The sequence below is a fragment of the Ambystoma mexicanum genome, chromosome 2q (genome assembly GCF_040938575.1).
Source record: "Ambystoma mexicanum isolate Mex_15411 chromosome 2q, UKY_AmexF1_1, whole genome shotgun sequence".
NCBI classification, from domain to species: Eukaryota; Metazoa; Chordata; class Amphibia; order Caudata; family Ambystomatidae; genus Ambystoma; species Ambystoma mexicanum.
In genome coordinates, this window is record NC_090924.1 from 1354883240 (window position 1) to 1354910003 (window position 26764).

At 49.5% G+C, this 26764-nt stretch overlaps 1 protein-coding gene across 2 annotated transcripts in view; it reads right to left on the bottom strand.

The window, feature by feature from the left end:
• The window catches only part of TOPAZ1 (testis and ovary specific TOPAZ 1), a 2616805-nt gene that overhangs the window by 532301 nt on the left and 2057740 nt on the right, over positions 1-26764 (bottom strand). The window lies entirely within an intron of this gene.

A 26764-nucleotide genomic window follows, 5' to 3' on the forward strand; every position in this document is an offset into this window, starting at 1 on the left:
GATACTAGTTTTCCAAACAGACTTAATCACGGGCGAGCTTCGTTTCTACATTTGAGATAACTCGCAAACTGTTAAAACTATCAATACACATATAGTACCATTAAAACTACATACTTGTACTGAGTACCACTCATTATATAGTCAGAGGATTAAACATCTCAACTGCTCTTCAGAAGCGAATACGTTCCCAAGGCTTCACTAATAAAAAAAGAAAAGGGACTTTGTTCTTTTTAGAAGACCCTCACCTAAGATGGCGGCCATTTATAAACAAACATCGAGGCTGCGAGACCACGAGAAAACAAAGAACGCTGTGGTCCGTCCAGACAGAGAAACTAACAGCTCAGAGCAAAGAAGCCCTAAATCAAGGTGAGTGCTCACAACAGTAGCTCATCTCTCCGTTACGCCACCCGCTAATTAACAAAAATAACGTCGGCATATTTCACATCGAATCGTTAATTTTTAATTGGCGAACGTTCACAATAGCGGGCCTCTCCTAAGTATGCCTTCATAGATACATCACCATTAATAGCCGGTGGAACATATCGCCTGGTTATGTTCTAATAATAATTTTGTGCAGCAATTACAGAGACGGTTTCTTTCTTGCCTTTCAGAACGGGCTTGAAACTCGAGTGCAACGTAATTCTACCCGAGACAATTCTCTAAGTATGCGACATATTTAGAGTAAGAAGATATGTAAGCTCATGATTGATAATCCAAAGAGACTATTAGAGGTGAGCTTCCTTCTTTGAACACAGCCCCCTTGTAGATACATTCAAATGTAGGCTATTAATCCGTATGAGCTAGAGTAAGAACGATTGACTAGTAGTTTCTGTTCTCTTCCTTTCTCTACTTGTAGTTCTAGCTCAAAGCAAATAGCGACTTCCTACTAATTCTAAACCAACCTGAAATACTAAACCAAGTTCGGGGAAGATATTAAGATTCTTTATTCACTACTCTAAAAAGCACCCTAAATTAGGTATGTTTTACTTCCATTTTTTATGTTTGCCTTTCGATGTTAGTAGACATCACTATGTTCTCAGGACAGCAGGGATAAAAAAATCAATGTAAATTTAAATTACAGGTCAAGCTAGATCGAATTGTGCTCAGCTTTGGACCAAGAGGACAACCACTGCTTAACTCAGGACACAACCTCCCAGATTTTCTCCACGGACTGGACCAGGTAATTAATATTCCAGGCCCAGTAAAAGATACAATTATAATTTATGAAGAAAAAAAGCAATAATATCTTACCCTTCCCTTTCTGTTTTTTATCAACAGATGCAGCTATATATGCAGATAGACGTTTTGCACTGTCGTCAAGAGTTAAAATTGTCACCAATTGAAGCTACTGCAACTGATCTTGTTTTTACTGTAACACTAAATATATAGTGACATACCCTCCTGAAGAAAGTTCCTAAAAACATTTCTGAGAACTGAAACATGTCGAGGTCCCTCTACCCTGGCATGAAATAACCAAGGCGAAATATATAGCCCAATAAAAGGTGACTATTTTAAGATGGCAATTGCCCCTTAAATAGCAAAATAGTAATCAATGTCTTCAGTACATATATCATCCTACTAGATTTAGGGATTTGTGTCATGATTTAATTGTCTGATTTTTAAACAGTGTTTTAGCATTGAATACATTGCGCGATAACAGATAATGATTTTTTTTTGCTTTTTAAAATATGAATAATTTTTAATAAATGATTTATATTTTATTTACGAAACAGTTTCAATTTAATGTGCATTAACTGTGACTGCTGATAAGAGCTAACTACCTTTTGTGTATTTGGGGAGCTGATGCCCCACCATCCTATCGCCCGACGGAAGTCGTTGTTGAGACCTTGTCTGTGACGCTTCCGGACACCTGTATCCAGCGAGCATCCAGGAATTCCTGTAGGGGTTGCATTTGCAACCTGCAGAGCTGGACGAGGTATATGCAGGATGACATGCCCAGTAGCGACTTGATGGCCCGCACTGTGGCCTTCTTAGTCAACACAGCCGTTGCATCTTTCCTTGAAGGGCTGCGTTCCTCTCCTCCGAGGGCCATGCCAGGCAAGACACTGTATTGAGTCTGGCACCCAGGAACAGCGCATTCTGCGATGGCGCTAAGCAGGACTTTGGATAGTTCACAGAGAATCCCCGGTCCGTTAGTAACCCGACGGTCGTCTGTGTGCTTGTCGGCCGGCTCACTTGAGCAGGTGCGAATCAGTCAGTCTTCCAGGTATTGGTATACATGTATGCCATATAGACATAGATGGGCCGCCACTGGTGCCAGGCCTTTTGTGAACACCCTGGGGCCGACTTCAAGCCGAAAGGTAGAGCCTTGAAATGGTAGTGCTGTCCCTGCACCACAAAACGTAGAGACCTTCGATTTTTCTTGTGAATGGGGACATGGAAATAGGCGTCCTCCAGCTCCAACGACTTCAAGAAGTCTCCTTTTTCCAGTTTGCAGAGCACGTGTTGCAACATGACCATACTTAACTTTTGGGACTTTAGGTATTTGTGGAGACGTCGTAGGTCTAGGATGGGTCTCCAGGCCCCGGTCTTTTTTCTGACCAGAAAGTATCTGGAATAGACTCCGGAGCCCTGGAGCTGTTGGGGAACTAGATCTATCGCCCCTTTTCACAGTATGGCCCGTACTTCTTCCAGAAGCTGAGGGATGTGCTGCTCCTGCCGGGTAACCAGGGGGATCCATGGACACCTGCTTTGAAACTCCAGGGTGTGTCCTTGGGCAAGGGCATGCAGCACCCATCTGTCGGTGGTGATCTTTCTCCACTCACTGATGAACCTCGTCAGCCGGCCTCCCACCAGGGGTGCACGGGTGGGGCCCAAAGTCCTGGTCGGTTCAGGCTTGCTTCAGTGAGGGCGTCCTGCTTTGCGGGCGATGGCGACGCTACCGTAGACCTGGGAACGGCTGCTGTAGGCTTCCTGCATTATCTGGAAGACCGTCGGTACGACGAGGAGAAATAGTTTAAAGAACTGCTCGACTTTCCCCTGGAGGAGCGAAAAGATGAGCGGTGCAGCCTGAGAGTGCCCAAGGAACGGGCTATCTCCGTGTCACTTTTTATGACCTGGAAGGACTCGCTGACGACCTTCCCAAACAGATTCTCTCTGTTGAAGGGCATGTCAAGCACCTTCACTTCGACCACCTGATGTAAATTAGTGGCTTTCATCCAACCTTGGCGACGAAAGGCAGACACTGTTCCCCAACTGCCAGAACCCCATGTCAGAGCCGTCCAATGCCACTGTGATGCCGTGATCCGACACCACTCCCCCTCCAACCCCCCTTCCTGGAAGAAAGCGATTGCATCCGTCTTCTTATTGTCGGGGAGGTACTCCAGAATCGGCCACAGCGTTGGCCGGCGCGGTGTTAATCACCTTCTTTCCCATGGCATCCATCCTTTTCCCTGTTTCAGGGCGGCCGCCGATACCACAGAAGCCGGCGATGGTTGCGACCTCAGGCACTTGGGTGCGGATTCCGGCACCCTATACTACTTCTCCAGCCTATCCCGCTTGGCTGGAGCCGTGAAAGGGTTCTTAATGAGGGTCAGGCCCTCTTCCCAAACATTGTCCAGAAAGGTCACCACCATGATCGTTTTCCTCTTGGCCTTACGCCTTTGATACAAGAAGCCCTCCTCCTTTGTTTCCTCGGGCATCAGCTGGAAAGGCCACGAGGCTCTGGCAATCATGGAGTGGAAAGATCCTACTTCATCCGGCGGGGACACCCTGTGTGGTGCATCCAAATGTGGCGATGCACCATCCACCGCGACAATGTCTTCGTCATCATCCGTGGTCCTATCAGTCCCTGTACCCATGTCTGGGTCTGCTTTGGGAGACAGGACCCAACATGGAGGAGGAGGTTGATACGGGGGTATCGAATGATGCTTCCTCTTCTTCGTTGGAGGCTGATCAGGGACCTGGGGGATCACAGGTACCGGAGCCAGAGGCATCCTCATCTGGATCTCTGACACCAAGATGTGTAGAGCCGACAGACTATCCAAGGAAATGTCCCTCGGCTGAGAAGGCAGAACAGGAAACTAGGCCCTGCGCTGCCGCCTTCCTCTTCAATGTCCTCATGGACCGTGTGTAAGGACTCCTGATCTTCGTTGTCCGTGGACAAGGCCTCCATGGTTTTGGTGATGGCCTGGGAGGGCTGTTTTGGGGCCTCCTAGTCCCCCCCTTTTCTCCCCCGAGTGTCTTCAACCGGGGCCTGAGCCGGTTTCAACCTTTTAGGCGAGCATGCAGACTTTGCCAAAGTCACTGCAGCAGTGTCACGCCTTGGTGGTAGGGACACTTTGGGGCCGTGGGAGCACCCTTAGCTGTCGTGGCAGTAGCAGTCGTCTACGGGGTCCGCAACGAGGTCTTAGCCTGTGCTGGTTGAACCTGCTTGGTTTGTTCGGCCTTTTTCTCCTCCGTCCGCTTCTTCTCAGATTTCACACATAGTTTAGCCGGGTTAGATGACTTCCTCTTTGAAGAGGAGCTCGATGGTAGGCTGGCAATGGAGACGGCAAGGTAATGCTGATCGCACCCTATCCACTTTGGGACCCGCTTCTGCAGCGAACCCGGTGGACTCGGACTTGCAACTCTTCGCCTTATCTTGGGCCACCATGGATGAGGCACCCTTAAAGGACTTGGAAGACCGCTCCTCGGACCGGCCGGTCCTGGGTGAGCCATGACCCTGCTCGGAGCACGTGAGCCAGCCTACTGTGCCGGTCCTTCGTCGTTTTCTACGAAAACCTGAGATAAATTCGCACTCTACCTCCTTGTGGTCCGGGTGCAGGCAGTAGAGGCATTGTAGGCGCTTGTCCTCCACAAACCCATTCCGTAGCCCGCATTTGGTGCAGGGCCTGAAGAGAGACCTTCCATCCTTCTCTTAAGTAGCCCCAAAGGCCTTGTAGAATCTCTGACGATCTTCGCCCTTAAGGGGCGGGTACGTTTACCGACAACGGAACCCCGCTGTCATCAGATGAATACAAGAGCACACAGGCTTCTTTTGGACGAAAATAGAACTTTTTCCGTCAAAAACACAAAATAAATGTACAAATTGCTTGGAGAGCAAACTCGACACTGAAGTGTGCAGTAAATATCTGAAGATGGCTGCCAGAGAAGTGGCTTAGGGCGAGGACTGTCACAGTATGACCCAGAGGACAGTGATTGGTTTAGAAGAGAAATGCAGTTTGAAAGTGAAACTTTTTTTTTTTTTTTTACTGAGGATTCCCAGCCTGACGGGGAATATTCATAAGCATGTGAATCCATGCCAGACCCCATGCGGGAGTAACCAAGCAATAATGTTTGGCAAAGGTATGTAGCAATGTTCACATGGCCGCTTAAAAGATGTCCAAAGTGTAACCCCACTTCTACAGGGCAGCAGTGGCAGCCAGGCCTCTTATGGAATGTGCTCTGAGACCTTCAGCCACACCTTTCCCAGACAGATTATAGCATTTTGAGATAGACCTGATAAACCATCCGTTCTGGATCTGCATAGTCCCAGCCGGTTCTGCACAAGCACCAGCATAACTGACAGAGCAGTGTTCTTGATGTCCCATGTCCAAGCGACATAGTAGCTCAGGGTCCACGCAGGGTGTAGATGATGGAACCCCTCCTCCATGATAGAGGCGTGAGGCAGAGGAAATAAAAAAAACAGGAAGATGGATCTTCTGAGAGAGATGAAATAAATTCAGCCAGGAGTGCCAGTCTCACTCTCAAATTCATTTCCTCCTTGGAGGACACCAACTAGGAGTATCAAAGGGCTCCTGGTGAAAGCAACCCTATTCTGCCCAGGAGGGCTAAAGTTACTAGAACGAAGGTGAAAGGGCTGAAAGAACAATCTTACTATGTATCCTCCTCCCTTCTATTTTTCTTCCCCGAAACAGCACATCTAAGAGTATGAAAACACACTTGAAGAAAGTTCCAAAACAACATTTTTTATATTTGGAAAAGTTTTTGAATTTCTATTTTTACATATTGAACATCATATTAAAGACAAAGCACAAGAGCAAACATAAATTGCATGATCAGAAACAAAACAGAAGCCTGTATTTAACAGGATGGTATCATTTAACAATCATTTAACAAAATGTTATTGCAGTTACTACTGTCGCTACAGCTAGTAGAACACAGAGTAATCAAATAGATCAGAACAAATAAATCGTACAGTTCTCAAGAAACACAAAACAATTGATAGGGATAGAGTTGTGTTTTGGTAAAAAAAAGCGTCTACACCAGGTGTTTCAGCCCTGCAATGGAGCTAGGTGAGCCATTTCTTCCTAGGGCCTTCATCAGGACGGAGGGAATATTGTGTGGTCAGGATGTTCAAGGAGTGCTGTAACAGGAAAGGAGAAAATTGGATAAGGGGAGGCTCGAAATGAATTCGGTTTGCGACGTGACAAAAAATCACTGCATGTCTGACTGAAAATTTAGAAAAGACATGGCTTACCTGTGGGGACTAGAGTCTAACCACAGGTGAAGGTAACGTGGGTAACCTAGTAGAAAAATGTACAATACCAGGTGAGTACATCAGGTATTGTAAAATTCAATCATACAGCAGTGGGTAAGGGAGTCCATATAGAAACTGAATGGATCTTACCTATTAACGGTAATGGAGCGTCCGAAAATCAGCGCGTTTGTACATCTGTCTTGGTACACATGGTGCTACAAGAAAAAAGTGGGGGGTTTTTGTTGTCATTCTAAATGTCCGATCTCAAAAGGGCTTAAAGCATGCAAAGACTTAGAGTGGCAAATTAAACAAAATGGGTAGCATGCTTACCCAAGGGCCTAGGGTGGAAATCTCTCATAAGCAGCAGTGTGTGCTAAAAAAAACAGCCCATCTAATAGGGTCACGTGCGCGGTATCTAAAAACAGAGAGACGAGGGACACCAACTAGGCAGATTTAACAGACAGAATCTGGATCTCACCAAACGGTCTTGTGAAAGTGATGGAAACCAGGAAAACGTATGGGTAGTGTGACGTGTTGGAGGAAGGAGTCGGACAATAGGGGTGGTATGAACGCTTATTTATTAAACAATAAGCAAAAAGTCCTAACTCTCCCCATTCTTAACGGTATTTCCTACCTAAGGAAAACTCGGATGCTCGTCGTCAGGGTTGGTACCAAATCAAAACGACCTGTCCTCTGCCCAAAAATACCCAACTCTAGCCCTACCACAATATACACAAACAACAAACATCAGGAAAATGACTCCCATCTCCCGGTTCACTGATATCCACCATGGCGATTGCGTTTTAAAATTTTAAATAAGAGTTCATGTTCCACAAGGATATACAATACCAGGATGAGGACTCCATGGTTAAATGGTTAAATGCTTTCACAATATATTTGGCAACTGCGAGATATAAATAAGAGAATGCCTCCCCTCTCCTGGTACACTTGGATGTCTGATCACAGTTCTTATTAAGACTCGAGTTCTCGCCAGGCCTCTCTCAGGTTTTGTTCCACATCCTTCTAGTTTCTGTGGATGAATGACACTTTGACAAACTTTGTAATAAGTACTGGGACGATGGAGATTCCTCCCGAGGTTTACTTCACATGGGTTGGCTTTGCCACAGTCAATGAGACGAGTGAGATTACTCCAAAGGCTTTAGTTATCTTCATAACAATTACTGAGATGAGGGAGATCACTCCTGACACTTTGAATAGCTTTAGAAGAATTACTGGCATGAGGGAGATAACTCTGAATGCATTCGTTACTTGCACCCCAAACCCCTAGCGGATCTTCTGTGGTTCCTGTTACCTCTTTCTTGCTGGGGCCCAATCACTTCTTCCTGGGACGATGGGGTCACTTTTCTGCGTTAATCGTCTGTCGCCGCCATTTCCTCGATACTCTCTACCTCATTCTGGTTATGCAGGGCCTCCGATTCACCCTTAACGGCACGGTTAAGGTACCTACCGGTGAACCTCGCTGAGGTCACACCACCTTCAACTGGGTTATCACTTCTGTATTGGTTGGGCCTTCCTCTAGCTCTGAGGGTTCCTCTGACCTTCCAGCTATGTCCTCTGAACTGAGGACCTGCTCTCCATTCTGCATCTTAGTTGCCACGTTTGAACTTCCCAGGCAGGTGCGTCTTCACACTGGCTAGTCTCTAGTTTCTCTGGTTCCCTTTCGGCAGTCCTTTGTTTCCATGGTCGGTAGCTGGGTCCACCCCAACACAATGTCAAAGACCCTTGTCTGTATCGTGATGCACTCTTCAGGCCTCTTGAGGGCCACCTCTTTGCAGTACTGTGTCAAATGAAAGGGTGGTTGGTATAACTCCTGTAATATTGACATTATTTCCATAAGACCATGACAATGGATTAGGTTTTATAGGTGAAAGGGAGGAGTGACACAATTTCTTCCAGATCTTAGCGATTTCGGGGACTTAAAGGTAAGAGGGTTAGGGAGTTCCACCATGGAACTGAGTCACCATCCCCATGGGGGAAGTCGCTGCCTGTGAATTCCTCCCACTTTTTATATCAGGTAGAAGCCTCACCTCCCTAGCCTCACAAGGAAGAGCTCCCCCACAGGCAGAAGTGACGTGATTCCATGATTCATCACAGTGTGCACTCTTAATGAACATGAATGCAGTACTTAAGCAGAGCCCCCCTCAGGAAAGTTGAAACTAAGTTCAAAGCTCAAGCAGGAACAACCAACTGGTGTGGGGGAACAGGTACAACAAGCCCCACAGAAATTGTGTAACAATGCAGATTGGGAAGAAAGAGCCTTGCTATCTTTTATAGACAGAACTGGCAGCCAACTAACACTTCACTGGGCAAATTTGCAAGCCTCCCTGGCCCAGGTGCAGCAGGAAATCCAGAACAGAGGAAGTAGGAAATATGAAAGGTTCCATACTTCTCTCCTGACACCAAGCTGAACATTTGCACCAACTACATGAATTTGGTGATGTGAGAAACCTAAGGCGTTTCTCCCATGCTATTCCCAGGGAACCCCGACTCAAGTGGCCACGGGAGGGCCATCGCTTTTGAATCCCAACCCCAGGGGCGGACAAGCGAGGGAGCATCACCTGGGAAGGGGGTACTTGGGGACTGCGGGAGGAGCACCTTTGACGCTGTATCCTTTTTTTCTGCATACACCCCTTACATGACAACCCCTCTGTCTTTCTGGGATATAGTCATCAGAGTCCTGTCCTACCCAACCTTTTCCCTTACGGAAAAGAAGACAGCACCATCAGGGGAAACCAAGACCATCCCTAAAACCCAATGTGAATTTTACCTCTCCTTCCGTGAAACCCATTTCTCAGCAACCCTACATCCAAACCCACTTTTCTGACAGAAATCTACCCTATTTTTCATTCCTTTTCAAAGGACACTAAACTTCCATAACCCCATTCTTCTTACTAGAATACCAAAAGACAGACGAGGAAGAGAGGGACTAAGAGTAGGAAGATTACAAAAGGAAAGCACACTAAGACACAGAGGACAGACTCTTCCATTTTGACAGCAGACTGTCCTGTTAACAAGGTTAACATCTCACAGGTGCATAAAAAGGAGCCAGCAAGGGAAGAGAAGGCAGTTTCTCCTGCGAAGCCAGCAGAGGATCCCTACCTAAGTACAAGCATTCGGAGAGTGAGCTGGAGATGCTGGACGGTGCCTGGAACCAGAGTAGAGAGCTGCTCATAGCGGGACATGTCCAGGCCAGTGCCCATTCCTCTGGGACATTGACAGAGGAAGGATTGCATTCTGGGAAAAGTAGTGCACTGCCTCCCGGGTGAACGACAGTTTGGGAGGAAGGAGGGGCAGGTGGGGAGAACCTGACCTCAGCCCAAGTAAGCACCAGACCCTGCCTGTCAGCGCCGTGCCAGCTGGGTCAGTCGGAGAGAGAGGAACTCAGTGGCATGTGTGTGGTCGAAGCATAACCAAAATTAATGAACTGAGTACAAGTGCATTATGGGATTGGTAGTTTTTCCAGCAAAAGATTAGAACCATGAAAAGGAGTAGCAAAGTGGTCCGGCTGAATTGAGAGTGCCTTTTTGAAAGTCTCTGTGAACTGAATAAGTTGAAGTGGTAATGCTGAGGCACCTGTCAAATCCTCGCACATTCAAAAGTCCTCGACAGTGAAATCAAAGCAAGGAAGCCGGCTTGAGCCCGACTGAGCGGAGCCTACAGAGAGCTATGATTTGTGTGATGTAAACTATAAAGTAGGCTTGAGGGGAGCCTACCGTGAAATGGTGAACTATGAATTATAGCTCCCAAGGAACAAGGAGAGTTAAGTGCTGCACAGGGGTGGTCTCCAGGTGGGGTGCAGACCAGCAGGGCCACAGACACCCTAGATGAATTGGAATCAGAAGCTGAAGACTAGGGGAAGGAAACCCCCAAGTGATTTGAAATTGTGGTTTAGATATTTCTTTTGAATATACTTGGACATAGACCCGACTGTGGGGAAGGGAACCCTGAACAGCCTAAAGACTTGTCAGAGATAACTATTTTGTTTTGGGAACTTTGTGAGCACTATAACTCGGGTAAGAGAGACCTAGGGCATCTACAGTGAACTGTTGTAATATATTCTTGGTTTGGAGCTGAAAAGCTGAGAGGGGCTGATCTGCAAAACCTGAGTCTACCCCTCGCTAACACCAAGAGAACCATACCTTAAAAAGAAACCTGGAATTCGGTGAGGGAAACCCAAGGGGTGCTTGTTCAATCTATATAATGAAGCCATATATGTAACTTGACTTTAATTTTGATGCCACACTTTTTGTTGTTATTACTCATCCGCCTTCACACTTATTGTAAAAACTTAGGGCAGGTCATAGGATCATTAGTTAAACTGTTATAGTTTGGACTAGGCGGACTAGGACTGTTTCTTTTCTTTTATTCAATGGTCGAGTTTACTCCCATTCTAGCTTTAGGGCAAGTTAGGAGTTTTCCCAAACCCGTTGAAAACGGTTCAATAAACACCCTTGAACAACTTCTTTGTGTTGCGTTCTTACTTTTGATACCGTGAGTTCCCCACAGAGACCAGGATCAGAGTGGAAAGTAGAACACGCAGGTCGTTGTCGGACAAGTCCCACTCCTTATATCTCAGCCTCTCAGCTAAGCATGAAGGCTCAGGCTGCTGAGGATCAGAGACCAGTCTTCCCAAGTGGGGGAGCAGACCCACCCTTGCCAAAAGGTGCCAGCGAGGGCAGATGGACATGTCCAGAAGCTCAGGGTACCATATACTCCGATGCCCTGTCTGGAGCATTCAGAACCAACGTCGACCCTTACTGCCATTGTCTCCCGAGAACTAGCGGGATGATCAGCATGAATGCATAGGGGAGTTTGAAGTTTTATTTGACAGATAATGTACTCCCCAGACCAGAACAATGTGCAATTCTTGTTCACGCTAGAAGCAAAAAGGTCCACTTGAGGAGTCCCCCAAAAGGTGATCACCTCCATAACATAATCCTGCCAAAGCTCCCACTCGTGGGAAGCTTATGTCTATCTACTCAGAGCAACCACAAAAACATTCTAGGTGAGATGAGCCGTAGTCAGAGACAGGACATTCTTCAAAGCCCAGAACCAGAGTTTCATTGCTTCTTTGCACAGAGGACTCAACCCCACACAAACCCATTTGTTGAGGTAGTGCATGGCCACAGTGTTGTCAATCAAGTCTAGCAGACCCTTGCCTCACACAAGAGGGGAGGTGAGCAATCAGGGCAAGCCTTAACGGCCACAGCTCTAGTAAAGAACAAGTTACTTATCAACTGGTAACGTTCTTTTGACTGGATGTTCCTCCAATGCATTCCACATCTTTGACATGTAATATCCACAGCTGTGCACTTCGGAAACTTTTTCGGCGGAGGGCGTCCTGCGTCAAAGGTGACGTCACAGGATGTTATAAATAGGGCGCATGTCGGCCGTAGCCTCAGTTCAAGTTTTTTCCCCCAGAACGTGTGGCACCAGTCGATGCCTGCTGGACTGCACTTAGCCTTGCGGAAAACGGAAGCTGCAATCGCATAGGAAATTCTACTGAGGGGCAGGCTGGGAGAGCGATGTGGAATGCGTTGGAGAAACATCCAGTTGAAAAACCGTTACCAGGTGGTAAGTAACTTGTTCATCGAATGGATTGTGTCCTCCAACGCATTCCACATCTTTGACAGACTTCCAAGTACCAGTAAATGGAGGAGGGAGAAGAATTTAGAGTACTCAATTAGATTGGGGAATAAAGAACTGCCTTCTCAAAGGCCATATCCTGACCATGGATTGCATCCAGGGAATAATGTTTTACAAATATATGGATTGAAGCCCAAGTAGCGGCATCACAAATATTCCTAACAGGAACACCCCGCTGGATGGTGGTGGAAGTAGCCACGCCCCTAGTAGAATGAGCTCTCAACCCTTCAAGAGGGTCTTTACCCGCCAACCGGTAACACTCCGTAATGGTAAGGATAAGCCACCTGGACAAGGTCTGTTTGGTAACAGCCTGGCCCAAACGGTGTCCAGCATATCCTACAAAGAGTTGATCGTCCACTCTGACCCTGGACATCCTAGAAATGTAAAAGCTAAGAGCTCTCCTAGGATCCGACCGATGGAGACACTCCTCATCCTTCGCAGGATGAGGAGGAGGGTAGAAAGATGGAAGAACCACCTTTTGACTCAAATAATATTCAGAGACTACCTTAGGTAGAAAAGAGGGACATACTCGCAGTACAACACTGTCCTTGTGAAACACAATAAAGGGTGGCTTAGATGAAAGTGTCTGCAATTCACTCACTCTGCGAGCGGAAGTAACCACAACCAAGAACACAGTCTCGAAGGACAGTAATCTCAAAGGACAAGAGTGCAAAGGTTCAAACAGAGCACCCATGAGAAACTTCAAAACCAAATTCAAATCCCAAACCGGCACCTGGAAGGGTGACGGCGGGCATACATTAGTCAGTCCTTTAAGAAACTATCAAATCAAAGGAATCTTAAAATAAGAACATTCTTCAGACGAGCGCTTAAAGATAGTCAGTGCCGTCAGGAAACCTTTAATGGTACACACTTGAAGGTCCCTGTGGGCCAAAGAAAGCAAGAAAGACAAAACCATAGGAATGGAGCACTGAAAAGGATCAACATTGTGATCTCTGCACCAGTCGCAGAACTTACGCCAACGGTACAGGGATTTTGCTGCAGGCCGTCTGGCCGAAAGCCTCCATCACGTCACAGGAGGTCCCAATCCTTATACCTCAACCTTTCAGATACCAAGCGTGAAGGTTGAGTGTCTTGACCTCTGGATGGAGAAGCTGACCACCCCCCCCCCCCACATGCAAGAGCAGATCCTCTCGGTGGGGAAGAAGGCGTGGAGGGCAGATGGACATTTCTAGAAGGTCGGGTACCACGCTCTCCTGGCCCAATCCGAAGCAATAAGGATCATGTGGGAACCGAACCTCCGTAACCTCTGCAACACTTTAGGAATGATGGGAACTGGAGGAACCGCGTACAGCAGTGGGAAAGACCAATCCACCATAAACGCATCTCCTCAGGCTCCTCCTGGAGTAAATTCCCTTGAGCAGAATCTCTCGCACTTCCGGTTGAGACTGGTGCACAACGGAAGTGACCCTAACCCCCCCTTTCTGTTGAGGTAATGCATGGCCACTGTGTTGTCCGTCATGATCAGGACATTCTTCCCCCGTACAGAGGGAAGAAACGTCTTCAGGGCTAGCCTGATGGCCCTCAGCTCTAAAAAATTGATGTGGAGTCTGGACTCCGACGGAGACCGACGACCGCTGGCAGTCAAGTCGTTGGCATGAGCGCCCCATCCTGTGAGGGAAGCAACCGTCACTACCGTCACCTCCGGCCACGTTTGCCAAAACTATTCCCCCCTCATCAGGTTCCCTTCGTTAGCTCACCAAAGATGATCCTGGGAGACCGAGAGTGGAATCTGAACGGGATCCGACATCTTGCCGGAGAACTGCGACCACTGCATCTTGAGAGCCCACTGCAGGGATCTCATCCGCAGCCTGGCCTCTAGCACCAGAAAAATACAAGAAGCCATGAGGTCAAGCAACCTTAAGAATTCAAAAGCCGGGAGACTGGGCATGTTGAAACTTGTCCACCATCGCACAATGTGATGAGCCCTTACCTTGGAAGGCAAAAACTTGCCCAAGGATGTGTCCAACACAGCCCCGATGTACTGGAGCTGTTGGGAAGGTGTCAGGTGCGACTTCTTGAAATTCAGGGAGAAGCCCAGCCTGCGGAGGGTGCGGCAGGTGACACAGATGATCCAACACTAGATCGGGAGAGCGCGCCCGGATCAGCCAGTCATCCAGGTAGGGGTAGATGTGAATCCCCCCCTCGCTTCAGGTACGCTGCCACCACCATGAGTTTGGTGAATACCCTCAGGGCCGAGGTCAATCCTAACGACAGGACGCGAAACTGAAAATGCGAGTCACCAGCCGCAAACCCCAGGTATTCCCTCTGCGCAGGATGGATCGGTACAAGGAAGTAAGCATCCTTGAGGTCCAGAGACACCAACCAATCCTGAAGTTGAAGGGCCTGGAGGACTTGAGAAAGAGTGACCATCTTGAACTTGACCTTCCTGAGAAATTTGTTCAACCAGCGCAAGTCCATGATGGGTCTCAATCCGCCATCTTTCTTTGGGATAACAAAAATAAGGGGAATACCATCCCTTGTTCCTCTCCGCTACAGGCACCAGTTCTATAGCGCCTTTCTCCAGCAAGGACAAGATTTCCTGCGCAAGGAGCGGATCCGGACTCTTCAAAGAATGGTTCCCCGGTGGATTGTCGTGGGGCCACAGAAGGAAGGGAAGTCAGTAGCCGTGGGCAACAGTATACAGAACCCACGCATCTGAAGTAATGGCCTGCCATTCTTCGAGATGCTGAGACAGTCTGCCCCCAACCGGCGAACCATGGGACATGGCCTCACGACTGTTTGGAAGCGGCTGCGGCAGTGCCTGGAGGCAAAGAGGCAGCTGCCTGAGCGGCTTTGGCACCAAGATTTCCCCAAACACCACAGGTACTTTTTCGCTGGCCCCTTTGACTGGTGGCCCCCCTGGTTCTACCAAAAGAAGAGTAGAAACGAAAGGAACCTCCCCTTCACTGCTGTCCCCTAGGACGAAAAGGCAGAGGTTGAGGCACAGCGGCGCTTGAAGATTTTGCTGCAGCTTTTGAGGTCGGCAGCCTCTCACGGATCTTGTCAGCCTTGCTGCCAAATAAATGTGCGCCATCAAAGGGCATGTTCAGAAGATGGCTTTGCAAACCCCGACTTCCGCAACCACGCAAATCTGCGTATAACGCTGCTCACACTGTCAGCCGTATCCAAAGTCGACTGAAGGGCCTCACACATGGCATCTTTGCCATCCTGCACGATAGCAAGGAAACCATCCCTTTCTTCCCCCACGGGAATACGCTCAGCCGCAAAAGATACACAATTCCACAGGGTGTGTGTAAACTTTGCCAAGGCTCACGTGGAGTTGGCCGATTTCAAGGCCATGCTCTCAGCAGAAAAAACCTTCCGTGCCCAACTGTCTAAGCGCTTGTCGTCCCTATCCGTAGGGATAGAAGAATACACCGCCTGCATCGAAGTGGCTGTAGCCGCCTGAGACACCAAACTCTCAGAAGTGGGGTGAGTAGATTAATAGCTGGGGTCGCTAATGGAAGGGTGGTATTTCTTGGTCAATCACTTATTAACAGCCGGAAGAGAATCCATGGACTGCCAAGTAGATGCCACCCTTTTCGGCAAGGAAGGATGAAAAGGCAAAATCGGGTCAGAGGACGGACCCTGATCTAAAATATCTGTCAGATCGTCCTGCACAAAGTCTTCAGGAGGAGTGGACCAGCTCAGATACTCCAAGACCCGTGACATGAGCCTTCTGTACGAAGACTCCGCATGAGCACCAGGCTGAGGTCTAACAAAGTCCACTTCCGGGGAAGTGTCCAACCCACTGGCATCATGGAGGGACTGTCTCAACTCCTCCAACTGGCTGTCACCAGAAAATTGTGGAGCCTCATCCAGTTCACCAGGGTCCTCAAACTCAGACCTCTCCTCCTCTTCGTAAATGTCAGCCAGAGGGAGGTGAAACCCAGGTCTGGTGACAGAAGAGGGCCTGGAGGCCACAACTGGCCGCACAGACTTGGACGTAGCCTTCCTTGGAGGATCCACGATGTCCGGGAACTCCAAAAGGCACACTCCGAGTAAAAATCACCAAAGGCGCCGAAAGCGTCGAAGGCTTCGACGTCGAGAGCGCCGAAGGCTACAGCGTCGACACAGGTGCCGACAGCGCCTTGGCCAGGTATGACGGCAAAGCATCGACGCCTGAGTCCGACAGACACGGCGCTGACCGTGTCAAGCCCTCCATAGGTAGCAGCGGACTCGCCGGGGGCGAGGACCGAGACCTAGAGACACATCTCTTGCGACCTTTCGATTCCTTGTCCGTACAGACCTCGACGGCTCCCGATGTGTCGCATTGCGAACCCGAGCCCGAAGGTGTGCGAGCCATGGAACGAGACAGATCCTGGCCGGCTTCGTCAGAAGGCGCGACCGGACCCATGTCCTGCAATTGAAAAACCGCCATCATGGATTTCTTAAACACCACCAATTCCTTCCTCGAGGCACCAGCCGAGGAGGACAGGGAAGGCGACCAGTGACGGCGCTTCAAGTGCCGGGACGAAGAAGACAGTGGCGGGAACCACTCCGGGACCGAAATCCTCGGGAATCCTTCTGTCGCCCCTCGAGTCGTCGGTGGAAACCCCCTTGGACTTTGACTTAGAAGCACAGGACTTAACAGGCTTGGAGCCCCTACCTACCTGGAGCTTCCCCTTCCGCTCCCGCAAGGCCTTGGCAGTCAGCGACTGGCATTTCGAGCAGTCGTCTGTGTCGTGCGACTCGCCCAGGCACCACAAACAAATGCGGTGGGGGTCGGTGAGCGACATCTTCGACTTGCAGTCCCGGCAGGTCTTAAAGCCAGACCACAGAGTCGGGGGGGTCGAAGAGAAAGACACCTTCTACGAAGAAAACACACAAGGCGCGCTGAGTCTCACAAAGTGAACACGTTTGTGGAAAACACAGAACTGAGGCTACGGGTGTGGTGCGTCCTATTTATAACATCCTGTGATGTCGCCATGGACATGGACCAGACGCAGGATGCCCTCTGCCGAAAAAGTTTCCAAAGTGCACAGCTGTGGACATTACATGTCAAAGATGTGCAATGCGTTGGAGGACACAATCCATTCGAAATTATGTGTTATTGAGATTCTGTTGCAGGCCAGAATCCACTTGTCATAAGATTCAACAGGTGAACGGCCCGGCCAGTCTTCCAGGAAGGTGTCCATGACTACAGACAGATTGGGAAAAGGTTGTTGAACCAACACTTCTCTCTGCAGGTTTTTTCACTGTGCCAACCACACAAGACCTCAAGACACGCAGACTTACAAGAGGTCCGACATGGCACCTTGGAACGGAGACCATGGATGCCAAATAAGCCACTGGAGCGACGCCGTGCAAAACCTGGATTCAGGAGGCCCAGAAAATGCAAAAAGTCTGGCACTAGTCTGTGGGAATGGAAGAGATGCACCATCTGAAGGATGTTCGCCACTCGGTCCTCGGAAGGAGACATCCCGCTCACAAAGGTATCCAAGATCGATCCAATAAATCTGAAGGACTGGGTTGGCGAAACATGGGACTTCTTAAATATCAGACACACATCCAAACTGTGCAAAAGGCTGCATGTGCAGTACAATTGGCCAAAACATGAAGGCAGTGGTGCCAAGGAATGAGCTAATGGCAAAAAGCGGTACTGGTAATGTGTTTCTCCAAACATGGACATCAAATAATTCCTGTGCTTGGGATGGATTGGCACAGGGAAGTAGGCATCTCGAGGTTAAAAGACACCAACCAGTCGTGCAGCTGGAGTGTCTGGATTCCTAGGCCAAGGGTAGCACCTTGAACTTGTCATTGCGTAGGTACAAGTTAAAGAGATTTAGGTCCATGTTGGACACAAGTCCCAGCCTTTCTGTGGGACCAAAAAGTAAAGGGCGTACCAGCACCACCTTCACTTTGACCGGGGAAATAACTTTATTGGGCCCTTTATCAGAGGCTGGCAGACCTTCTCTAAAGTCCAATTAACAGCAGGGCAAACTATGCTGCAGCCGAGAGTGCCAGACCCCTGCCACAGTGGACAAAGGAGAGGAATGGCTGAAAAAGGCAATCCATCATAACGGACCGAGAATGCTGCTGGACAGCTAGGCCCAAGGACTTACCCCTGGACACGGAGGCCTGAAAAGTTTACAAGGACTTATTAGCGTTAACACCAAAGATATTTTGACTATCAAAGGGCACATCAGGAAATTAATAGTTACTTACCGTAGTGACCAACGTACTCTTAGTCCATAGCCCTCTTTCCTCCATACTGTATGGGCGTCCTTTGCGAGGGTCAGGAGACGGGACCTTTTTCACCAGAAAAACCTTCTTCCCCCCTGGGAGCATGCGCTCGCCTGACTCAGCCCACCCACGCCACTCCTCAGTCCTCATTGATGCGTCGACAATATGCAACATTGCCTAATGACACCAGTATTATTGGGGGGCGGGCGGATGGTGGAAAGTGCAGAGCCGAGGAGAGCAGATAAATAATAAATATAAATTAAAAAGAAAATGGAGGCAATAAACAGTGGTAGTGCAGCCAAGCAAGTGCCAAGTGCTGTTTTTGAGGCAGCAGACTGAGTAAGTCTGATAAGTGCAGAAAAAGGAGAAAATGGGGGTGGCGGCTGTATGGGTACAGATACATTCCCCAGTGCAAGGGGTGGCCAGGAGGCAGTACAGGAGGGAGGCAGAGTGAGCAGGTACCTGGGCCCCGGGGCCAGAGGGTGTCCAGGTGCACAGTGCCAAGAGAGGATGCTTTCTGCAAAGGTTCTGTTCTGTTCTTCCACCCTTACCTAGACCTTGGTAGTTTCTTCCGGCTGCTACTAAAAACGACACTATTCTAAAAATTCAGTTCCATCATTAAAACTGTCTATCATGCTAACAGCTCCAAGGTGCCTTGGGGCATATGTGCGCTTAATAAGTTTCGTAAACATAACATAACATGTGGAGAGCCCAGTCCTTCGTTCAAACCCTGGAAGAGGTAAATGAGGTTCTCCCAGACTGCCTCCAATCTCACCACTGCTGGCAAGAGCTCTCCCACTGTCATCCTACCATTGACAAGAGGTCACGTGCACATGTGCCTCCTACAGATGCCCAGCAGGGACATTAGAGATGGGCCAGAAATCACACATCCCTGACAATTGAAAGAAACGGACCATGCACAGCCTAAAATGCTGTATGGGTCGGCCTTCAGCCGTCAAAGACTTGTTGCAAACTGCTCTTTTCGGCACAGACAACACTGGCACGGGCCTAAAATAAGCGCCTCTTCTGAGAGGCCAGTTCCTGTTGAAGATGTCAGAAATCAGGATGTCATCCCATTTGTGTTTGAACCAATGTATTCAGGGGAGACTGAGGACTGCCCTGAAGAGTTCTACAGGGATGATCAAACAGGGGACCTCGCTTATGACTTGCAAGGAGCCAGTGCCTTGGACACCTCTCCGGACGTGGATATTATTCCAGCTCCAGGACTCACCAGTCCTTGCACTTCCTTTCAAAATGTGATTGTAAATGTGAAAAATAGGTGCGGGATAAGCCTTATGATCCAACACCAAGCGTCTTGGACGGGGCTGGTTCTAGCGAGCCAGGAACTACGGCTTCAGCACGTGGCACGCAGCTCCACTAAATGGCTGCCGCGCCGGACAAAATGGCAGCTCGTCCGATACCACCTCTAGCAGAGTGGGTCGAGGAACGAGCCACATGGTGGGACTGTGGTCAACCAGGTACCTGGCCTACAGTGTATCCATCAGCAGCGCAGGGCAGGTTTGTCCTGCAACCCAGACAGAGTGCGCCCTGGCCAGCAGCCCGTCGCCACTCCATCAATATCTCCTGCCACCTCCTCAGCCTCCGAGGACAGGTTCTTTGAAAAGTTTCTGGCGCTGAAGCGCACGCCCCAGATGGGATATATCCTTCGGGATGCTGTCAGGGACATGCTCCCTCAGGTCACTTCACCGGTACCCTTATGCATACCTCCAATGGCTCTGGTGCCTCAGGCCCCAGCGCTTCCCGGGCTTCCTCTGCCGGCTCCTGCGCCACCGCCAGTAAAGTCATTTCCACAGTCTCCGGTTCCCACACCGAAGCCCACGGCACCCAGTACCCTTCCAACAGTTCTGGATCCTCCGAGCACTCAGGCGGACACAGACGAGGAGGAGTACCCTGACACACAATCGTCAGCGAAGGCCTTCCACGAATGCCTTGCGGCCCTGGCAGAATACCTGGGCCTTCCTCAGCCCGAGGTTGAGCAGCCCGAGGAGGGGTTCCTGGCAGAAGACCTCACTCTAAGGACCCCTCCAATACTGGGATCCCGATGCAGAAGAACGTTGCTGCCCTGGCCAAGAAGGGGAGGCTCAAGCAACACTCGGACCAACCTGTCAATCGGTGCCTCAATGCCAAGTACAGACAGCTAGAGGGGCATACACGGTTGCTTTCGGCTCAACCTCAGCCGCACTCCTCGGTGATCGCTGCAGCGTCACTCTATTCTAAGCCTCAGTCGTCCTCGGCCACCTCGTCCTCAGCGCTGCTATGCAAGGAGGAGAAGATATTGGAGGGGTACAAGAAAAGGCTGTACTCCAAACTCCTCCCTGCATCAAGCCAACGCTGATGCCATGCTGGCAGCTGCTAACCAAAGGCTCTGGTGGGAAATCGCGGACTTCCTCCTGAATATCCCGCCCCAAAGCCAGGCTCGCTTCAAAGTGGGACTAGGAGAAGCCAGGCTGGTAGCGTCCGATTTCATGGAGTCCTCAGTGGCCCATATCGATACCTCTAGCCGGGCCATCTGCATCGCCATGGACATGAGTGGATGAATGTGGGGAGCGGATGAATGTGGAGGGCGGATGAGTGTATAGAGAGCGTTTGAGTATACAGAGCGGATGAGTGCGTAGGCAGACAGGAGTTCATGCGCTGGGTAGACTGGAGTGCATGCACAAGGAGGACAGGAGTGCACACTTATGGAACACATGAGAGCATGCGTGAGGCACACTGGAGAATGAAGGATAATCTTGAGCACGCAAGGTGAACCAGAGTACATGAATAGGTCAAGCAAGCATGAATGTGTAGGACAACCCCGAACGCCTGAAACGCACAAAATGAATAGAACGGACCTGCCCGCTCGGAACTGCGTGACATACATAATATGTATGAAAAGAACATTTGAAAAGAATACTTACCATAACACACCCTACGCTTACTCTCTCCCTTACACCACCACTCAACTAGAACACAGAGATACTATGACACCATTCGGTATAACTGTTCTCATATCTACATCTCCCGCTCACTCCACAACACTCTAAGTAAACATTGCTGGTTTCACACCCCCAGCCAGGCGTTCTCCTCAGGCCTAACGCAGCCACACTCGTCCTGGATAAGCCAGCCAGAGCGAACACATACTCCTGATCTCTCAACCACCACACCTACCGCTAAGAAGCAGCTACCACTTGAATTCCGCACCAGCTGCACACATACCTGGTGCACACACGCACCTTTTGACACTCTCTTCTCCCTCTACTGACCCGAACTTCGGTTCCTGAGGGCGTTCAACCTACCAGCGCCTTCAGACCATACCAATGGTATATAAGGCGCTATATAAATGCAACATAACATAACATGAGAAGGATGCCTTGGCTCCGAGCTACGAAGTTCAACCTGGACGTCCAGGAACGCATATTGGACCTTCCATTCAAGGGTAGTGACCTCTTTCAATCCTCCACTGATGAAGAATTAGAGACGCTTAAGACTTTATCTATTCTTACGAAGGCCATGCCCAAGGCGTACACCCAGCCCAATCCACGCTCCGACAAGGGGCGGGTGCCTGGAGGGTTCAGAGGCTTCCAGGAACGGAGGTCCAGGCCACCTGACTGTTCCCCGAGTCAGCATCGGAGGAAGCCACAAGGGGTGGGGGGGGGGGGGCAAGGGGTTTCTCCAATCCCCCTCCTCCTCAGCAGCCTCAGAGGGAAAAAAGACATGACACGCCCCTTCGGGCCCACGTGTCTCCGGTGGGGGGCAGGTAGGTCTCTCGCGTGCAATTTTGGCGCCAACATTTTTCAGACCCCTGGAGCCGATCTTTAGTCTCCACGGGGTACAGCCTACCAGTCCCTCCCTCTCCTCCTCCTCCCCTCCCCTCCTCTCCCATAGATCGGAATAGCAACTCTGTTGGCGGAGGTCCGGCCGCTCGTCAAGAGCCAGGCAGTGGAAAAAGCCCCAGCCTCCCAGAGAGGCTTGAGTTTCTATTCCAGGATTTTTGCCATACAGGAGAACCAGGCTGGCCTGAGAGTTGTGTTGGACTTTCCACCCTCAACCTCTCCTTACCTCTACAAAACTTCAAGATGTTTACGCCAGCTCTCATTGCGGACACACTGAACAGGGGAGACTGGATGTGCTCCTTGGATCTGAAGGACGCTTATCTACACGTCCCGATTTGGCAGCCTCATCGGTCCTTTCTGCCGTTCAGGATCATGGACTGCCATTTCCAGTACACGGTTCTACCCTTCGGTCTCAACTCAGCCCCCAGGGTAATCAGACTGATGAATGCAGTGGCGGCTCTCCTCAGGGCCACCACATCTACCCATACCTCGTCGACTTGCTCGTCAGCTCCTCGTCTCCGGAGGCGTTCTTCACACCACCTCTGCGCTTATGAACACACTCCACGACCTGGGGTTTACTATCAATATCAAGAAGTCTCACCTACAACCCACGCTGAAGCTGACCTTCCTGGGCCTCATCTGGGATACCATCTCCGAGAGGGTGTTTCCCTCAGAGGACAAGATATGCAAATTCAAATTCAGGACTATCTTGAATCAAACCAACTACTTGGTCTCCGTCAATCTGGTTTCCGTCCTAGACACAGCACAGAAACTGCCCTGATTGACTTAAAAACTCAAATTGATGACCTAAAAGATAAGGGCAAGATGGCACTCCTCCTCTTGCTCGATCTGTCAGTAGCATTTGACTTGGTCGACTACAAAATTCTCTGTCACCATCTCAAAATTGCTACGCACTTTTCGGATTCAGCGTCATCCTGGATTAGCTCTTTTTTGGCGAATAGAACTATGAGGGTTTCCTCTCCTTTAGCCTCTGCAAAACCTGCCCTGTCTCTTGTGGAGTGCCTCAAGGGTCTCGTGTCTCTCCCACATTATACAATGTGTTTACCAAGCCACTCTTTGACATACTTGACTATCTGGGTGTCTCATACACCAATTACGCTGACGACACCCAGATACTCATCCCTATCTCTGGTGACTTTGCCCTTGACGCGAAGGTACTTAATGAAGTCTACCATCCAGGCTTGGATGGCGCATCATGGGCTCTGCCTCAATGATGAGAAAACAGAGCTACTCATCCTTGGATCGCATTCCAAACTGGCCAAACTTGACCCAGCCTCCAAATCATTTACCATAGACGACAACATCATTAAAGTGTCTAACGTAGCAAAAACTCTAGGCATTTATCTTGACGCAACTCTATCTCTAACTATACAAACAAATGCTGTAGCGTCTGCCTCGGCTTATACTTGCAAACTCATCACAGCCTGCAGACCCTTCCTGAGCACTGAGAATTGCATCATCCTAGCTAGAACTCTAATCATGCCAAAAATAGACTATTGTAACGCTCTCTACCTAGAGACCAGCCAAAAAAACATTGAAAAGTTACACAAAACAATGCCATCAGGGCTGCCCTTAACATCCCTAGGAGATCTTACATCTCAGACACTAGACGCAACCTACATTGGCTCCCCGTCTTGCAGAGAATATCGCTTAAAGCCTTAGCCTTAACTTACAAGGCTCAGAACAATCTGGCACCAGTTTATCTGACTAACCAATTCATGCAGCATGCCGCGTATAGACCGCTGAGAACAGCATATGTCAGCACACACTCTATACCTAGATTTAAGCTGCAGTCTGCTGGGGGATCAAGCTTCCCAGTCCTCGCAGCTAAACTTTGGAACACCATCCCTTCCACACTCGGATCAGAACCTACGTTCCACTCCTTCAAAACCAAAATCAATCTCTGGCTTCACAAGCTTGATGAGCCTACTACACTAGTATTATAGGCGCCTTCCATAACTACACTACCGCTTCATACCCCTTTTTACATCTTTGTTTTTTCTATCACTCTTTCGCCATAGCGTCTCCTATATTCGACTTTAGCATCATTATTTGTTTTCTGGAGTAATATTTGTAATTTGGCACCGTTATGTAACCTGCTTTTAAGTTTTATTGTATCATCAATGTTAAGATTGTTCCCCTGGGGGAACATGTTATGCCTGCTTGTAACCACTTTCTTGTAAACTATGCGCCCAGATGCCTCAGGGCAAGGTTGCGCTTTACAAATAAATAAATACAAATACAAAATACAAATATACAAGATCATGGCCATCAAGAGAGCTACTATTCACTTCCTCTCCAGGACTGTGAGGTGGTACCAGCACCTACTGGGCATTATGGCAGTCGTCCTTCTGGCCGTCCCCCAAGCGAGACTCCGGATGAGGAGGCTGCAGCTGCACTTTGCAGCTTCCTGGAATCTGGAGATGGGTACACAATTGGAACAGTGTCCAGTTATAATGTCGACTGCAAAAAGTTGAATGCAAAAATGTCGGGAAAAAATTCAAATGTCTTTTTTTTATTTTTTGTATGTTTTTTTGGGGGTCTAGCTAGTAAAAATAAACGGCGGGTTGGGGAGAACCCCCCCATTTGCAGTCGAAATTTTTGCAGTCGACATTTTCACTATAAACCAATCGGAGCCTGTGGACATTCCCACGTCTCTCCACCCGGACCTCCTCTGGTGGCTTTCGGACTTCAACCTACGGCTGGGCACCCCTTCCGTCTGCCTCTCCCTTTGGTCACTGTCACGACTGAGTCCTCCCTCGACGGCTGGGGAGCCACTCTGGACAACCACAGTGCCCATGGAGTCTGGACCCGGCAGGAACAGGAGTCCCACATAAACTGGCTAGAGTTGAAGGCCATATGGCTGGCCCTCAAAGCCTTTCTCCCTCTCATGGAGGGCAAGACAGTACTTATCCAGACGGACAATTCCACCAGCATGTACTATGTGAACAAGCAGGGTTGTACCAGATCCCCTCAACTTTGCAACCTCGCGATCAGCATGTGGGAGCGGGCCCTGGAGAACATCTACCTATGGCTGTCCACCTCCTGGGGGAAGCCAACCTGGAGGCGGACAGACTCCGCAGACTGAGGGTGGACAATTACGAGTAGCAATTAAACAACATGGTACTGGAGTAAATCTTCTGCAGATGGGGCACCCCAAGTGGATCTGTTTGCCTCCCACGTCAACAAGAAATGCCAGCAGTTTGCCTCCTGGCAGGGGCAGGGCCCTGGCTCACTGGGAGTTGCCTTCCAGCTACATGGAACTATATGAGGGCGTACGCTTTCCCGCCCACCCCCCCCGGTCCACAGGGTGATCTGCAGGATAAAGCAATCGTGTCACCTCAGCATCATGTTGATATTTTCATGCTTCTCCGTGTTGCTCAGCCTGTCAGACAGGCCTCCCATTCACCTACCGCTGGGCCCAGCTCTGCTTCTGACACAGCAGGGGAGCAGGGTCCTCCACCCTGCTCCTCACAAACTTGCCCTCGCAGCGTAGCCACTCTGAAACAATTGAACCTATCACAGGCTAACCTGGAGATCATAGAGGGTGACAGAAGCAAAGCTACCAGGAGCCAATACAAGAGCAAATGGTCTAGATTCTGTCATTGGTCCAGCTCTAAGGACATTGACCCTCTCAAGTGCTCTTTGGATGATGTCTTCTCCTTTTCGGCACACCTCGCACACTCTGGAGTGCAAGTCGACACATGCCACGCTTACCTGGCAGCCATAGGTGCCTACAGAAATTCAGTGGGTTTCTTTTCCTCCTCTAACACAGTGGTCAAGCGGCACCTGGCGGGCCTCCACAGACTCTACTCGCCCATAAAGAGGCCTCACCCAGCTTGGGACCTCAACGTGGTATTGGGCGCATTGGCCCGCAAACCATTTGAGCCGATGGCCTCCACTGGCATCAAGTGGATAACCCTAAAGATAGCTCTGCTCGTGGGCCTCACATCCGCGCGCAGGTTCAGCCAGATCCAGGTCCTCGTGGCCTCCGAGCCCTACACCACTTTTCACAAGGACAAGGTGGTCTTCCGGACGCACCCTGCTTTTCTACCCAAGGTCTCATCCGCCTTCCACCTTAACGAGGAGATTGTTCTTCCTACTTGCTTCTCCGATCCAAAGGATGAACCTCGGAGAATGGTGCATCGCCTCGATGTCAGACGAGCTCTGAAGTATTACTTGGACAGGTCCAAGGATTTCCGCAAGTCGGATGCCCTTTTTGTCACTTTCGGAGGTGCAAGTCCAGGCTATTAGGCTTCCATCTCTAGGTGGATGGTCACAGCCATCAAGGAGGCCTATGAGGGGCAGCACAAGTCAGTTCCGGCTAATTTGCATGCTCATGCTATCAGGGCCAAGAGCACGGCTATTGCGTTCCAACGCCATGTTCCGTGGCAATTCATCAGTGGAGCGGCCACCTGGGCCACCCCCTCAGCTTTTTACAAGCACTATTGTCTGGAGGTCGCCTCTAGGTCAGACGCGGCTTTCGGTCAGGCAGTTTTGTGAACCGGTTGTTAGACAGAATCCTGTGCAGTGCCGTTAGGGACCACTACACACAATTAAGACTACAAGTGGTAATACAAGTTCACCTTTG